This window comes from Lonchura striata, chromosome 3 (genome assembly GCF_050655825.1).
Source record: "Lonchura striata isolate lonStrDom1 chromosome 3, ASM5065582v1, whole genome shotgun sequence".
NCBI lineage: Eukaryota > Metazoa > Chordata > Aves > Passeriformes > Estrildidae > Lonchura > Lonchura striata.
The window spans coordinates 75,770,562-75,788,160 of NC_140705.1; the positions used below are offsets into that span (position 1 = coordinate 75,770,562).

Genomic DNA, 17,599 nt, shown 5'->3' on the forward strand with positions numbered 1-17,599 from the left:
GGGAGTAACAATTCTTTACTAGGAGAAAACTAGACAACAATTTAAAAAAGGCAAATGCAATCGGTACAAACAAAAACCAGTGAAAAAAGTCCAGAACCTGAGGAGTCGGGGTGCCAGTAGTTCTGCTGGGACAATTGCTCCCCTTGCAATGGTTGATGAGTTGCAGCTGCAGTGGTGATCTTTAGAAGGGTATAGTTTTCCTCTGAAGATCTGATGGCAGTGGGGCCGGTCTTCCTCTGCGCCGGGGTTGCCTCCGAGCTCTGCTGCCGTCGCCTCAGCGCGCGCCGGCTGCTTCGCTGCAAGTGCCGCCGAAGAGAGCTGCTTCCCTGGGAATCCCGCGAAGAGAGAGAGAGCGAGCTGCTTCTCTCGGAGTCCCGCCCAGAGAGCTGCCTCCTCTCCCCAAAAAGCTACCCCTTTAAACAACAATAGAGTGCTTGGCTTCCCCCTCTGGGTGGGACTCCTCACGGTGTTACATTTACCAGCCCTGCATTGAATCAGTCAATGGTGTATAAACAAACCATTGCCTCTACGGGGCAAACCATTGTCTCTGAGAGAGATAACAAAAACCTGTCCAACCGGTTTGCCTTCAACAGATGGCAAATGGAATACAAGCTTATCTTACAACCCAGGACAATGCAGTAAATGACCAGTCTAAGAATAGCTTTAGAGATATGGGAAACAAGCTATTCTCAGAGCTATTCTAGAACAGTTGGCTACTTTCAGGTTCTTGTTTCCTTACTTATCTACTATATTTTCAGTTTCTACTTTGAGAAATCCACACCACATAATTCCAAAGAGTCAGCTATATTTGGAATTAAAAATTTTCTCTTTAATTTCCATTGTTCTCCACCCTGTACAAGAAGAGTAGAGTGAGAAGATGAACAATTTTTTTGAACATATGAGACTGGGAAGACCAATACTAGAATACTTTCGTCAAATCTGTTATCTAAGTTTTAAAAAGATACTTGAAATTGAAAAAAAGAGTTATAAAGGAGACAGAAAAGTTTTCAGTTGGCCAGGGAAAATTTGTTACACTGGGAAAATGAAGATCAGCTTTCTTAGAACAAGGAAGTCCAGATAAAGGGACAAACATCAAGAACTTATTTGAAAAAATATACAGAAATTATTTTCCTGGGATAAAATAGAAGCTAGAAAAACTCTAGAGTAAATGGACAAACATTAAAATTTTATGTAGTTAGGTATAAATAAAACTTATTTTCAGTCTGTACTCTTACCAGCCTCATCCCTAGTCTCTCCAGTAGGGGACATAAATGCATGGAATGAGCTACCAAAGGAAATAGCAATTCCTTCATATTTGGCATCCTCAGATGAGGATCAAATTTGCATTAACCAAACAGAAGCTACTGAAATCAGTATGCAAGTAACTGGATGAAGTTTAGGAGACTTTTATAGGGAAGAAGTCAAACCCCGAATATTTATATATATATATATATATATATATATATATATATATATATATATATATACACTTAAGCGCTTTATTGACAACTTGAAATGATAAAAAGAAGTAAACAATCAATGCAGTGATCACAGCAAGAACTATGTCTAACACTATACTTATGATCACTTCTCATAATGTACTTTGGTGTCTTTTCCAAAGTTCTCTCCTTGGCACTGTACAACAGTTAGCAGGGAAGCAAGCTGAGACACAGAGAACATAAGAACTAAATAGGAACACCTCTTCCATCACTCTCTTCAGCCACCTGCAGGACTTTTGCCTTTATACCTTTTACATTTTTGACAAGTGGGGAAAGGAGCATTTTGTCACCTTTGTAATACACTTTGCATAATTTAAATGAAGATTTATATTCAATTGCCACACACTTTTGTTTCTTTTGGTTTTGCTTTTGTTTTTGTTTGTTTGTTTGTTTGTTTTTTCCTATCTGTCCATACCACAGGAAAATATGAAATCTGAGTGCTAAATATCTGAAATTCACTAGGCAGGAACAGATTTAACGGGAAGATAATTCCTTCTTTCTCTCAGATTATTTCATTTGTTTGGAAGAGTGAACTACTTCATGTAACACAGTCCCAACTTCACAGCTGGATCAGACCTGCCCACAGCACTAAGAAAACCTCTTGTTTTGTCAGTTGCTCTAGGTGAAGGCACCCACACATTTACTTTCACAGCACTGAGGCTGAGGCTTTCTGTACCACTCTAGAAATGGAGACACTGTTAAGACCCACAAATGCTGCCCAGAGTGCACATAAAGTCAGAGTTTGGATTTGTAAATATTTGAACCCCAAACTAGCTAACAAAAAATGGGCTTTTTCAAAGAATATATCTGAGGTGTTACTCATTGCAAAAAATACTATGGACACCTGGTTTTCCTTGATATTTCAGTCACATATTTGGCATTAGAACTGTCAGAACATGTTGCAGTCATTCAGATGACTAATACTTTGAGGTATTTTTGTGGCTGAGGGCTGGAATACTTCCCACATTTCCCCCTTTGTCTTTTCAATAGAGATGGATTATCCCTTTCTTTCTTATTCCCTGTTAAGTCCCTAAAATGCATACTTCATCAAAACACAATGTCCAAGGATGTTAAGAGCTATAGAGCATCTACAGTCCTCCCTAAATTGGACAGTCTGTGTAATCTGCTTTTCTGGAAGCTCATCCTCATGTGAGGATGAACCAGGAACTGGCTTACAGGAACAAGGCTTTGTATGTTTGTTGTCCCAAGACCAGCACCACTTGAGTTCCCCTGTTGCAAAATGGGAAGTTGAGGCCAGAGTGCTCTCAAAACTCAGAGTCTGGTGTCAGACAGAATCCTAATGGTTACCCAGAGGCCCTTCAGGCTTGCCATGCTCAGAACAGGCAGCTTCTGAGATTCATCTCAGCAGAGATCAAGTACAGCTTCATGAAAATAAACTCAGTTTCTAAAGTACAGTAAAAATGGTTCTTCATTTTTTCCCTCATATGAGAGCCATCATATGTCTAGGAAACTGAAATTCAAAATCCAGCTTTTGGCCTTACAGCTCCAAGTAGTCAAAATACTCTCTTTTCTCTTCTCCCTGGTTCAGCATTGACTTCTGAAGGCAAATTATACATAATTTTCCCAGTAACAGGAAAACCAACTTTATTTAAAAGATTGCACAGCCTTTCATTTGGTATTAGCTGTAAACGAAGCACAGAAACCAATGACCACTTCAATGGCCTGAGGATTTGTCCCCATCTGTAAGGTAGGTGAGTTTGCACCTCCTACTCAGCTTGCACTGACCTACCCTGGCACCCTCCCTGCCAAGGGATCAGTTGCTTCAAGCTGAAGGGGGACACAGGCTGCACAGCAAAAGTTAGGTTTTATAGGATTTACAATTGAACAAATTGGTGCAAACCTTAAGTAGTCTTGGTCTTGCTTTTGGGATCCAAAGGTTTTGGGATTTTGTCTCAAGACAAAACAGGATTGTATTGTGACCAAACCCCAAATGTTTACAAACACAAAAGGATTGTACCCTGACACATGGAATTCAAATTCTATTATTTCTTGGTCTTCTGTGCTTTTGCTCTGCCTTTTCTCAAACAGCTTTCTCTGAAACATCTCACAAGAGTTATTGCCTTCCTCTCCTCAGCTTTTGCCTGGACATGTGCAGAGGCAACCTCTGTTTTGCAAAGGCGTGGAAGGTCACACTAATCCCTGTTTTCTGTGTTGCAGAATGAAACCTTTGTTACTGAAAAGGCTTTGGCACATGCCACACAATTTCTTTCCAAGGATTTGGTGCTGTGTGTGAACTTTATTCTTTGTGGACTTTACTGTTTGTGGCAAGAAGACAATTTTTCAAGCCCTTGCTCCTTCATACCTGATTCCACAAAAGCTTCTGGACTCACTCAGGTAAGTCATCCTATGGACTACTGCTGTGAGTAAAGCCATACAAATAAAGATGCCATGGCTGTGCACTCTTCTGACATATTTTGGGCAAACACTGATGTCCTTTTGAAATAAATCCAGAATAGATCAGTTTAATAGATATTCTTTCCATGCAATGAGAATGGAAATATTAAGCAGAATAATAAATAGCATAATATTAACTAATGTTATATAGCTGAAAAGTCTTACCTTGTAACACAGTGGTTGATGTTTTTATTAGTAACGTCAATCATAAATACTCCCTGTTTAGAGTGATCAGCACCTTCAGGGCCTTTTGCTTATTATTATTTTGTATCCTCTCAGCTTTAACTATAATGTGCTTTGCTCATCTCTAAAAAATTTTCATCTGAAATCATAAATTACTTTGCAAGCACAAATGTAAAGGAGCTTGGCAGAGACAGATAAATTCTCACTGCCAAAGCTTCTGTTTCTCCAATGAAAACACTGCTAGTACATGATCATCTGACATGGTGAGAAGTTTTTGGGGTCTTCTCTTCTGCTCAGAAATCGAACTCACAATCCAGGCATCAGTGCAGGGAGGGTGCAGTGCCTGTGCAGCATCACAAGTTCTGCAAATGCAGGCCCATGACTTTGGGTACAGCTGAGACAGCCTGCACCTACAGCTCTGGTTGAAATCAGTGGGTCCTAAGGTGCTGAAATATCTCTCCAAACTAGGTCAGCTTTGTCAGCTAGCTGCTTCAGGTAGAATTACACTTATTTACAGGTAGAACTACACCCAGTTAACAAGGGTCCAAGCACTTTCAGAGCCTCACTCATTCTCTCTCAGAATGCAATCTCAATTACAGTCCTATATTGACCCCAGCTTGACCTTTCCTCTCTCTCTGTTTTCCTCCTAATTTTTCTCTAAATTGCTACAGAAATTGCTTTCCTGGAACATGAAAACTAATGTATGCAAATTTTTACACATCATTACCACTGCCTTGATGCCACTATATTGCTGAGGTAGTTAATTACCAGGATATTGCAGTTTGCCTGCTCTCTATCCTCTTGTGCTGCTCCTAAAAGGAAACAAAGGAAACAACACCAGAGACACAAAGACAGAACTCAGTCCCCTATTAATAATCACCATAAAGGAAATAAAGGATTAAAGGCCTTTTGCAGCACACATGGCATACAGCTTTGTATGGCACAGATGTTGAAGAGGTTCTTGGAACTGTGTCTGCACCTGGCCATGTTATTCATCAAAAGATAAACCTTGAGATTCTTGCTTAATTTACACTGAATTGCTGTAATGCCAAAAGGAATTTCACAGCAGTGAGATCTACGTGAAAACCAAGGGCAGTGCCAAGAACATTGCTTGGAATCATACAATGCCTCTAGTACTGATTCTGCCACTTTCATGCAGCTATCACTTTTGCAGGTGACTAGCTGCTCTTGCTCTCCTTGTTTGTAAAAGGAATGGTAACTTTGTCCCTCAGAAAGTATTTTGGAATTTACCTTAGCACTTCAATTCTAATTTCCTGGTGTGTCCCAACAGGACAATATGTTCTCAGTGACTGAAAAGCCAGCTCGTCACAAGAGGTAAGTAATATCATCACCAGACTTTTCACACTCTCTGCAATCAATGATGACTTTTCTGAAAACAAATGACAGAGGGTGGTCCTGAATAAAAATGACATAATTTAGCCTTAGGAAGCACACAGAGACTTGACAAAAAAAATTAAAATCAAGAAGGCCTATGGATTCTAATGACTGCATAATTTTTAGAGCTGCTCTGCAGGATTTAATAATAATTTTTAAAGGGTGGTTAAAACTGCCGCATTGAATACACAATTGCTTATTGCATTTATTTAAAAATTGTTTCTATTGATCTCATTCAATCTTGTTATGATCACTCTTGGGCTGGTCCTTCCTTCTTTTATAGGATGCTTCCATGAAGACAGGCTGACCCTGTAGGTGACATCCATTAAAAAGGGTAGGTTGTTTTGAAATAAAGAGAAAGAGATAATGAGAAAGCCCAGCTCACAGGGAGGGCTAGCACCGACACCCCACCTCCCGTTATCTCCAGCCAATAAGGCTGTGTGGTGATGAGGCAATGCTTGCATTCAATGCTCCAGGCAGCGCTTCGGTGGTTTGTCATTCTCCTTAAACGAGACAAAACTGGGAGGCTTCCCGGTCTGTTCTGCTTGTGCAAATGAGCATTTGAATCCAGATCTTTACAGTAAAAGGGAAAGGGGGCAGTGGGGAAGTGTGCCAGTGCTCAAGCTTTTCTTCCCTTCTGTCTTTTGTAACACATAAGCGACTTTGAAGTGTTTTACTCGTGCAAGTTAAACAAAACCTAAGCAGGTGTTTTGGTTCCTGCTGTAGACAAATCCCAGGATGGACTGGTTCCGAAGGCTTCTGAGTAAATTTAGGAAACTGTAATTTTTATATCACTCATAAACCTGTTCACTCTCCTTTCATCATCCCAATGGAACAAAGGTAAAAAACAAAATAAAGCAAAACAATTGTGACTCAATGTTTAAAACATTATTAGCAGGGAAAAGACCACAGAAACAGCTTTGTTTTCCTCAGCCTGTGTATTCTGCATTCATTTCAGTCACGCCAGCGTATTTCCTTTGACAGGAGGGACAGCTCCTCCTGTTGAGGCCAGTGCTGCCACCGAATGCAGCTGGTGGATGGGGTGGGCTCCGCTCCCCAAACAACAGAGTACTGTCAGCTGAACCTTGGAAGCAGATTGTGTATTACAGATAACATTTTGGGAGGAAGGCAGTGATTCTCCTCTTCACACTTAGGCCCCAGGCTGCCTCTGTAGGCTTGTAAGAGTGCATGACAGCACCTTGTTACCAGCTGAAGATTCTTGGTGAGAAGTCAGGGCAAAGAAAGGAGGGGTTGTGCCCAACAAGCCTGATCCCAACCATCACTGAAATCCCCCGATTGTACCCAGAACAAGAGCCATCCTGGTGACATTTCCCCATCAGTCTCATGACTCAGTGATTTAAGAGAGTGATTTTAAATGGATTAACTGCCCTCTGTACTTGCACATCACCAACTGGATAATTGTTCTTGGCTGGCCAGATATTTTTAAGTGCTCATTTTTCTGCTACAAAAAGTATTTTCCCCTTCAATCAAGTGCAATTACCCCCACCATCTCTTTTAATTGTTGTATTTCCAGAAGATATATTCCCTAGAGGCATTCTTGCCAATATCAGTGGATTTTTTTTTAGGGAATTATATTTTTAAGCTGACATCCATCTTTCATCTGCAGCAAGCCCATATTAAAACTTCATGGACATGGATGCTGGCATGGCTAATGGGCATGGGGGAGGAGGGGGGAAATGGAGATCCAGAAACACACATGTGAATAGCAGTTCTGCCTCTTGAACTGTAGCCAAAACTCCACAGATGCTCAGCTGGATGAGTCCATATGGAGCTTCTGGGGCTGGGAGCCATGGAAATGTTACTCATTTTTGAGATGACTTCCAGTGTAATTGCTGAAGTAGCCCCTTTTCTTTATCTCAGCAGGAGTTACAGTGGGAGACCAGAGATACACAGCTTGGCTGTTATTTTACTGTACTGGCAAGGGCAGTGGGAAATCAAAATCTGCTGGCACTTTACACAGCTCTCAGCTCCAGTGTGATCAGGAGGAATCAAAGAAGTGGGAGCGTGTTCCCTCTTGGCAGCACATGTGCTTCAGTGCACCCACATACACAGATAAAAGTCCAGTGAAAAGAATGGAATGAACATGAACTTAAGGAAAACCTGACTCCCATGTGGAGTCCAATAGCCCTTTTCCTTAAAGGCAAGAAGTGCACTGGCTTTCTACATCACATTTTGACAAGATTCAAACACAAGAGATAAAACAGTTTTTGTAAAAGAAAAAAAGAAAAAAGAAAAAAAATTAAAAAAAGAAAAAAGAAAAAAAAGAAAAAAGAAAAAAGAAAAAAAGAAAAAAGAAAAAAGAAAAAAGAAAAAAGAAAAAAGAAAAAAGAAAAAAGAAAAAAGAAAAAAAGAAAAAGGACTCACTGTGTTCAATTAACCTTGAAAAATGAATTTGAACTGGTCTTCAATTTATCTCAAATACACATTACAGTAGGCTTTTAGCTGTATGTGTTCTTTCTGTCTGTAGTCAGCTTGGTAAAATGTATTTTCATTGCACAAGGGTTCCTCCCTTGCCTCTTCCCTTTCTTCTCACATGATAGAAAAGGAATTTTTTTAGAAAAGGACTTATCTCCACTACATTACTGTAATGCTTACCTCCTCTGCACTATGCAACACTGCATGAGTGTGCAGAGCCATGAAAAAGATGCTCTTCAAAGTGTTCACTGATATCTAAGTTGCAACACTCAGCACTGAATATTGGTGAAAATACTTGTCCATCCACTCCTGGGGGTCCTGTTCTGTAAAAGAACTCTGCTTTCACATTTTTGTTGTCTCTGCAGGAACAGCCATGTGCTTATTCAAGGATGGTTTAGCTTATCTGAGTTAGAGTGGACTATCAAAAGCCACCTGAAAAATAACAGCTGGAGAATAAAAACTTAACTCTCTCTTTCTGCCTGTTAGGTTACTGCTTAACTTGATCCTTTTTCCTGAAGGATTGTCCAGAAGGGAAACTGGTTTCTCCATGCTGCAGAAAGAGTGGAGAATGAAAGTACATTGCAAAGTGGGAACATCTGAAATTTTCCTTGTTTCTAGCAGTCTGGAAAGGAACACAACTAGCCTCTAAAATACAGAATTGGGTCTTATGTTGATGCCTTGAAATTGTTACAGGTTTTTAAACCAGCAGATCTGTACCAGCTCATGGATGGACCTGTGGACAATACCCTGATCAGCTCAGAAATTGACTGTCACTCGACCTATATAGATGTGCCAGTATGAGATTTGATTTGGGTTTGTGTTTGAGTTAAATTTTTATGTTCAAGAGTGATTCCTCCTACAGGGGAATACTGTGAGTAAGACCTGATGGTAATGGAGCCTGATCCTTGGATCATCTACAGGTATTTAAGACTTTAAATTTGAGGAGCTGCAAAACTTGTCACTTCTGTGGGAGGAGGAGAGGAAACAAAATCAGTCACGACCAAGAGGGGAACATCTAGAAGAAAAAGAGAAATATTTTTTGACAAAGTGGTGAGATAAGAACTAAGTCACCCAAGCCAAGAGAGTCAAAATATATACAAGCTGTCATGAGAAAAAAGTGCTTAGATGAAGGAGGATGGTATGCAGACATCTAGTTTGCATGAAGAAAGATAGACATATGGAAAGGGGAATAAGACTCTGCAAAAGAAGGTGAGGGAGCAAATAAAGAGTGACAGGAAGCAGTGAAGTAGGTTTGTTTGTTATTGAGGGGCAAAGAATGCATGCACCTGACAATTTGGAGTACATCACTTTGAGGATGACCTACTGTACCTTAGTGGAACCTGCTTTCCTGAAATGCATGAGCTCCTGATGGTAAGGGGTGCTTTAGAAAGGCAAGTAACATCATTAATGGTTTTGACCTTCTCACATAAAAGAAGATAAATTGCATTACTACCACCACAACTGCCTCCTTGAAGAAGAGTTGGCTATTCAGAAGGAAAATAAGAAATTTTGATATGGGAAAGAAGCTCCTCAGGCTTGAAAGAACATGCAACTTTAGGATAGGCAGTGCAGCTTCTATAAAAGGGATTTTCAAGGGGTTAAAGAGCAAGATGCAGGTAGGATATGGCACAGGAAGGAACTATGGATATTTATTAGCCAGGAAATGGCCATTGGCAGAGAGACTAGGACATCACAGTGAGAAGGAAGAATAACAAATCCTAGTCACCAGCTGTTCTCTGTGTGACTATAAGCAGGCTATAGCTGCAGTGCCTTTCTCATCCCATTATCCTGTGGAAAATAGTTCCCCCACTCAACACAGCTTTATGTGTCCATTACATAAAGAGTCATACCCTGTCACAGCTCTCTACCACATCTGCATCCAACATTAGGGCTACAAAGTCTCTTCTTGTATTTCATCTATCTGACCTACAAAAACCCCTAATCATTCTAGCTCTATGATTACAAGTGTATCTTTCTGTCCTTATTTCCTATAAGTTCTTTTGTCACTAGTGACATCTTTCTTTCTCCACATACCTTCAGCACTAAGTACTGATGTAAAAGCACCTCTTCAGAGTCTGTTCACCACGTGCTTTCCATCAGCAAAACAATCTACCTACTGAGATCCTTTTCTCTGCAGAGGCAACTATCAAGCCCTTGAAAGAAGATGAGATAACACTAGGAGGAAAAGTAACAACCATCGAGGGGAATCTCAGTGACCACAGAAACTGGATGTCTGAAAATTAGATAGCACTGACCTGGTCTTCTAAACAGAGACATCATCATTCATCTTGACTAATGATCTGTGTGCACAAAATGAGCAGACCCTGGGATTCAGCTGCTCTGAATAACCTCTAGTGCAAGCTGCACAAATAGGTAAACATCACCTGGTGAAGAGGAAACAGGCTTAGCAAGAACAGTAGAAGTTGCCTATGTTTGTTACATGAGACATGGAAACAATCAACATTTATTTAAAGGATGCAGACAAGAGGTCTTTCAAAATTCCTAAAATAACCATCTCTGTTTACTGTTTTTACAAGTCACCTCATGGAAGACTGAAATTGAAACATGGCTCCCTGAAAAACTCTCTGCTCATCATTTAACAGCCCTCACTTTGTCTGTTGGGTTGTGACACTGGGGATCACTTTGAGATCAGAGGAGGACATTTGTGCTTTGTGCCAGCAACAAGTGGTTTTTTACTGGGACACATTTGAGTGGCACAAATTAATGGCCCTGCAAACATTGCCAAGGCAAAAGAATCAGCCACTGACACAAAATGCAGGAATTTTTAGATCTTAAAAGTGATGTGAGAGTATTAAAAAATTTGTACATTTGCAAGCTTCACTAGACTGGTGAGCTATTACTACCTACTACAACCCAGGTGGCTGGAAGATGGACTAGCTCCTAGGATTTCAGGACATACAGCAGCATGTTAAAGGAACTTACATTAATGTTAATGGAAAAGTTTTTATTATCTTCAGTAGTATGGACACAGTCCTAGCTGAGCCAGCTTTGTTAGGCACTCTGAGACAGGCAAACCCAAAAGGTAATGCCTCAAAGCACTGCCTGGGTTCAGCATGTAAGACAAGGCATTGTGCTGGGGGTGAAGAAGCAAGCAAAGGACAATAGCCAATCAGTTTGAATCCATGGGGAGAAGCAACACACAGAATGTGATACTCAAGCTGCAGACTGGCCAGAGAGAGAGCCGTATCTCTCCTGCAGGGGAAAAACATTCATCTGAGATTCAGATTATTAAGAACACAAGGCATGAGTAATATAGAATTATTTATCCCAACTGTTTCATTCATTCCTGTTCCAAAGGAAGGAAGTAAAAACAGCAACTGATAATATTTGGAGTTTTTGTGGCATCGCTCATTTCAAATTAGAAACAGCCATTTAAACATTTTGGTACAAAGGATAATTTATACAGTGGTCACTGAACCACTGAAATGCAGCCTCCTCAAGAATAATGGTGTTTGAAGTGGCAGAGGGAAAAAGTGGGTTTGGTGAAAAGATGGGGAAACAAATAGCTGTTTCAATGAACAATATCAGGAAGTGCCCTGTGACTACACAGGACTGAGAGTCCCTCTTCACCTAAGCCAGCATCCAGAAGACACATGCACAATACACCACCAGCCTCAGATTCCCTGTGGAGGAGGCGGGTTGAGTCACAAAAAATGAAAGGTATTTTTTTCTGAAATAGCTCCTTCCTGCTGATATAGCTCCTAAACACTAGGAGGACATGAAGGAAGGACAAGCTTAAGTATCATCCAAGTACAGAATTTGGGATTGCCAAACCAGAATAGGTTTGGCAATCTTCTCAAGCAACCTCAATGTGTGGTCAAGGCCTGTTGTGATGTTTATGTGCACAATACAAAGGCAGTGATTGTCTCCTTCTTCATAATTAGCACATTACACTTATCAGAAATTATTTTTATCTTCAGCAAAAGTCATTAGCTCCCCACACCTCGGCATTCATGTTGTCAGCAAACCACTTTGTTCCAACAATAAAATTACGGAGTGCCCCCTGGATGAATGGAGAATGGCACTTGGCTGAGAAGGGCACTGGTTTTCTAGCTTGTCTCAGGGCTAGGTAGCATTTTTATAGCCTTACTGCTCCCTTGGGGTGTAGTTTTTAGGACAAAAGATGAAGCAGGACAACATGGAGACTGAGCAATGGAATGAAGAGGTTTGGCTTTTCTAGGATGTCTTTGAAGGACAAAGTAGAGAATGAATTCCTAACATCATCTAAATGAAACAAGCTTCTCCTCATTTATATATTTATAATATCTCTCAGGATATTAATGTCTTTTTAAACAGGTTAATCAAAGAAATAACCAAGTAAAAAGGGAGGACTGTCACTGCTGAATACTCCTTGTATTCTCCTATTTCTGCTTCTGTGACTACAAGCTGTTTCCTGATAGCTGAAGGAGATGCCCCTGCCTGAAATACCACAGGAGACAAACCCAGGATAAAGAGAAAGCCTGAGCATCTTCTGCCAAGGAGGGCAGAAGACCCTCCTTGTGACTGTTAATTGAAGGGGATGGGGTTTTCTTCTGTGCAACATGGATAGCAAGCTCTGGAAAAGGACTGGCATGAATATTGGGCAGACAGTGATGCTCAAGGATCACACAAAGCCTTCAAAACCTCTGAGGAGCTCTTGCCATGTCCATTTACTTGAAGTGTCATCATACCCCACCAAAACAGCAGAGGGGTAGTTTATCATCATATAATACTTTGTATATACACAATACATGGATATTTTATTTGTGCCTCCTGTGAGTGACTGCCTACTTACCCAGTGGGTGGTGCTTGTGAGTTATAATAAGAATAATATGCATCCTTCCCCACCACCAAAGGCCTGTTTAATACTGGAGATCTCTGATTGGCATCAGGCAAGAGAAATGTCCAAGCTCGATTTTTCTGCCAAAGTCTCTCAGCCTCAGACAAAAAAATAAAATTTTATTTGTGGCACATAAAAAACCTACTAAACAAACAAAAGCAAACCAACAAGCACTGCACAGCTAAGGTGGCATTTGCACACATGTAGATGTGTAGATGTGTCAGCTACCTAGCTCTGCTTCATTTTCTCCCACTTTCACAAATTAAACTTCTGGGAGGCATTGGCAACTGTTACATGACATTTGACTTAAAAGGAAAAAAACAACACACTCAACAGTGAATTTGATGGCAGAATGATTATTGTGTGACTCACCCGTTTAAGTATAATAATGGAGAGTTTATTAAGTATACACTTGGACTCTGGGCTGCCCACCTACACTCAATTTCCTCTGACTGTGGAATGTCCTTTGGCAGTTTTGCAGCTAACCAATACCCCAGAGTCTGAGGAAAACATTATAACTTGTATGGTATTATTGGTCTAAAGGCTGTGAGTTCATATTTCAGCCAGCCAGCACAAGGTTACATGTAAAACACAACCACACCTTATGAGAGAAAATAATTCACAGGGCCATGGTTGGAAAATGTGTGCTCAGATAATAGAGAGATGAATAAATTAAAGGTGTCACATCATAAGGTAATTTTACCCTTTCTGCACCACATTTTGGCTCACAAGCCAAGCAGCATGGTAGCTAAAAGAGGAGCCTGTCTGGCTACAAACATGTGTTAGGTGACACACAAGGGTTGAGTGAAACACTGCTCCTTAATTCATCTACCAGGGTGCTGTGTCCTAATGTACATCCACCACCCTACATCATGCTACCAGTGGAGCTGTGACCATATCTGTAGAAATCCCCTGCTGGACATTCAGCACCTTTCTTTTCAGAGCAAGTGGAGGCTGCTGTAACAGTTTTGTCCTTCACTTCTGGCATCCTTCTTTAGCTGGATGTGTATAAGCCATTCTAGAGAACAGACCCGTGCTTAGCCTGCTTCTGGCCCTCACAGTCATTCAAAGTAAGCATGACTGTATGCAATTCACAGTCACCATTGGTTCATCAAGGTTCATCTCATACCCTTTAAGCTATTCAGTCCTACTACTTACAACTTTTCCTGGAGTCTCTTCTAAGGGAACTGAGCTACTCCCCTCTGAAGACAAGGGCTTCTCTTCTTGTCCTGCCAGTTCTGGTGTTGTGTGTCACAGCACAGCCATTAGTTCTAAAACCTTCTGTTTGTACTTTTTTCATCACTTACGTAGTGAGAGGAAGGGGTGTTCTGCTTGACCCTCTGCACAGGTAAGCACTTTATCAAAAAACAGTTCCATACTTATTAACTGCAAGCTCTAAGAAGTCATAACAGTTTTCTTCAGCTGTGACACTAGTCCCCCGTGTTTTGTCAGAGCAGTGGACCTGAAAGAGAGGTGGTCTTTATTTCAGTGGCAGCTGAACTGGCCTGAACTGAGTAGCATCTAGTAAAATGACAAGTAACAGCATTTCAGAAAGGACACACTAAAATATCAGCATGAAAAATCCCAAACTAGGGACACTGCAAAGACAGAACAATCAGTGTGCAGCAGAGTACTTTAGCACTGGATAGTCTGAAGCATCAGGCCTGTAACACCCAACAACCAACAACATATTCTGTGGCTTATTGTACCTTAAGGAAAAATGAAAGTTCACTTCTAACTTTGGGCACACTGAATGATTATACATTTAGATAGACATTAAGCCTCTCACTTTTCACTTAAACATTCAAAATAAAAGCTCAGTTATTTGTTTTATTTTTAAAGTAATTCCAATAATAGAATTCCAATACTTGTTTTGTTTTTTTCCTCCTCAGGATATTTAGACCATTAAAGTCTATCTGGGAAACTGAACAGGCAGTGTGATAGAAATGTGCAGGCTTGATCTTGCTGCTAACCTAATCTGTGAGCACCTCCTTTCTTCTTCTCCTTACCTCTGTATAAGGACAGAGAAAAGAATGGCATTTCCCTGAGTTTGTAGTTGAGCAACTTTTTTTTTTTTTTCTGAAGAGTTGTGACCTCTAAGCTAAAGATTAGCACAACTTTAACCCCACCCCAAAACCATGCAAATACCTCTAACCCCCTCTAACCCTCTGCTGGTCACAGAACAGAACCTTGCACCAAAGCTGCAGGTGTTGAAAGGGAGCCTTATTGGAAGGGGTAGAGTTAAGGAATGCCTCTTCTCCCAGTGCAGTAGGCTGCTCCAAAGCAGCCCTTGCTCTGCAGGGTAGGTCATTCCTTCCTGCTATCCAGTTTCCATAGCCACAGTCTCCTGTGCTGATGTAAACTCAGCACCAGTATAGGTGTATAAACACTGAGCTGCTGGGCCCACCTGTTTGCTTCAACACATTTGGGTGCAGCTACAGCACCTTAGGTGCCTCCTAAAAGTATTAAATGAATACTTTTCCCTTGCAGTATTCATTTAAAGTAACAGGGAAAGGGCCAGTTTTGTGTCAGCAACCCAAACAATTGGATGGTCCTGTTCCAAAAACTCCTGAAAGCACTGACTTCAAAAAGGAACTGCCTGAATGGCAAAATGAAAAGTTTCAGAGAATGCTCTACATCTTAGTTTATTTCCTTGATGGAACTGAGTTCCGCCTTTTCTACACATGCCAGTAAACTTTCCCATGCAGCCAACTTTTCTTTTTTTTTTCTCCTTATCTTTTGTTTCCCTTTGAAAAAAGGCTGATATCACCTGGTTATTTTTCAGTGCTACAGCTTAGTTGTGATTGCCACTTGCTCCCACAAAGCAAAGCAGAGAGCACTCCCCTCTTCTGGGGACTTCCAGGACTGCCATGGAGTGGGAAGGAGCAGGCCACCAAGCTTCACAGCGAGGAAGGCATACTCCTGGCACTCCACACTAACCACTCCACCTGCTTCACCTGCATTGACATTCTTTGTCTCTTGTGAAGCCAGAGACAAAGCCAGAGGCAGCCTTGCTCCTGGGAAGGCAGCTTACTTGCTCCTGAATCTCTGCACAGACTTCGTGTTTCTTTGATTTTGTATGAAAATGAGGATTTCTGTTTAGGTTTTTAAACAATTTTTTGTATATTGAGACTACAAAGACATATCAGGGCACTTCACATGATGTTGCTTTACTAAAGGAAAAATCCTGAAGTTGTCACATTTCAACATTTTCCCTTCCCCAGAACCCAAATGATGAAGGACTTGACATAGGCGGGGATGGTCACAGCTGCACCTATGACCCAGGAAAGGAGCTGCAGTGCTCAGCAGCAAAGCTGCTGCCGTGTTGTGAGGAACTGAGCAATTGCCTTCTCCACCCCAAGCTCACTGTGAGCAGTGAGCTCAGAGACAGTCAGTGGGCTTCCCATTATCTCCTGTGTTTTAGTCGATGCTGAACACAATGTTAGTTCTTCAAAACACAGAAAGTAGATGTAATAAACTATCATATCAATGTTCTGCTTCACTGGAGTTAATCAGACCTGTTTTAGAACAAACAATATAATTTTGCATGGGGATTGTATTACCTAAGGACATTAAATGCTGGGAAAAAAAAAAAATCAGAAACTAACCAATCCCCAAACCATCAAACCACAAACCAATTTTTGAGTCATTTGCAAAAAAAACCTGTTCTTATTGAATAGGAGTTGGTTTCTCAATTCAGATTGAAAAAACCTCACAAGCTCAAACAAACAAGAAAACATTATCTCTTTCAAACAGAGAATACCATCAAATTATTGTCTCCTATGTGTGGGCACATACTCACGTGCATATACCTGCAAAGATTGCATGTATCCCTGCATCACAGGACAGCTGATTTAGCAAGAGGATGTTTGGTGCTGCAAATGCTGCAGCGTGAGGGGCAGCCCATCTGACTGGCAGTGATGTAAGAAGACAAGCAATTCCAGTTCTCGAAAACCTTTTGCCTCCTGGAAGGCTGTAAACAAAAGGGGAAATATCATCTTTGGTCAGAAGATTGTGGTGTTGTGATAAACAGATAATCTAAATAATCAGGAGTATTTTGTCTGATTTGTGCAAAGTTGTGGCTGAGCAGTTATAAATTATATCACCATATTCAATTACTGGAAGCAACCCTTCCTGAAACCTTTGCAGTCTGTAGGGAGATATCTCAGTTTCAGATGTACCTTTGTTAATCACTGCATTAATTTTTCCACTTGAAGGGGAAGAACAGGATTTGTGCAGAGCAGGAAGTTCAAGAAGTGTCTCAGTCTGAAGTGTTAAAACATTTGCCCATCTTTGTGATCTTTAAACTCATAGCAAACACAGAGTGTAAACAGATATCCTAAACATACTTTGATTGATGTGCACCACTAATAAAAGCATTTCGGTTTTCAGCCATTTTATTAAAATGCTGATTAAGTCAAAGCAAGAATATTGCATCAAAATATACAGATTTTGATAAAGGTTTTAACAGGAGGTCTTGAAGCTTTAAGGTAGAGTCTATCCATTCAGCATGAACTGAAAACCTCATCTTTTCCTTTGAAAAGCTTTGAATTTATGCCAAAGCAGAATTGGAGAAAGGATTTAACACTTCAAAAATTGTTCCAGAGAATTGAGGTCCTGGTTGGAGGCTGACCCCTAGTGAAAAAGGACACCTTTGGTGCACATTATAACCAGGAATTCAGACATGCTTGAACGTGTGTGTGAAGTGGGAGACCTAATTAAAGGAGGTAAATGGAGCACATCCCTCATTCTACTTTGTAAAGAATCCTAATATGCATCTGGCCAGCAATTGCAGAACGTCAGTGCACCACAGATAAGCACTGCTGTAAAA

At 40.8% G+C, this 17,599-nt stretch overlaps 1 protein-coding gene across 21 annotated transcripts in view; it reads right to left on the bottom strand.

Moving 5' to 3' along the window:
• Positions 1–1,456: 1,456 nt before the first annotated feature.
• LOC144245975 (centrosomal P4.1-associated protein-like) overlaps positions 1,457–17,599 on the bottom strand; it is an 81,570-nt gene continuing 65,427 nt past the window's right edge. For 6 of the 21 annotated variants that reach the window (XR_014954337.1, XR_014954336.1, XR_014954335.1 and 3 more), the window contains 2 exons: positions 16,581–16,741; positions 1,457–14,230 (listed from right to left, as the gene is read on the bottom strand). The gene's annotated coding sequence lies outside the window, so the exon portion shown is untranslated. The remainder of the gene's footprint in view (positions 14,231–16,580; positions 16,742–17,599) is intronic. The other 15 variants (XR_014954332.1, XR_014954334.1, XR_014954330.1 and 12 more) reach the window with 4 other exon arrangements.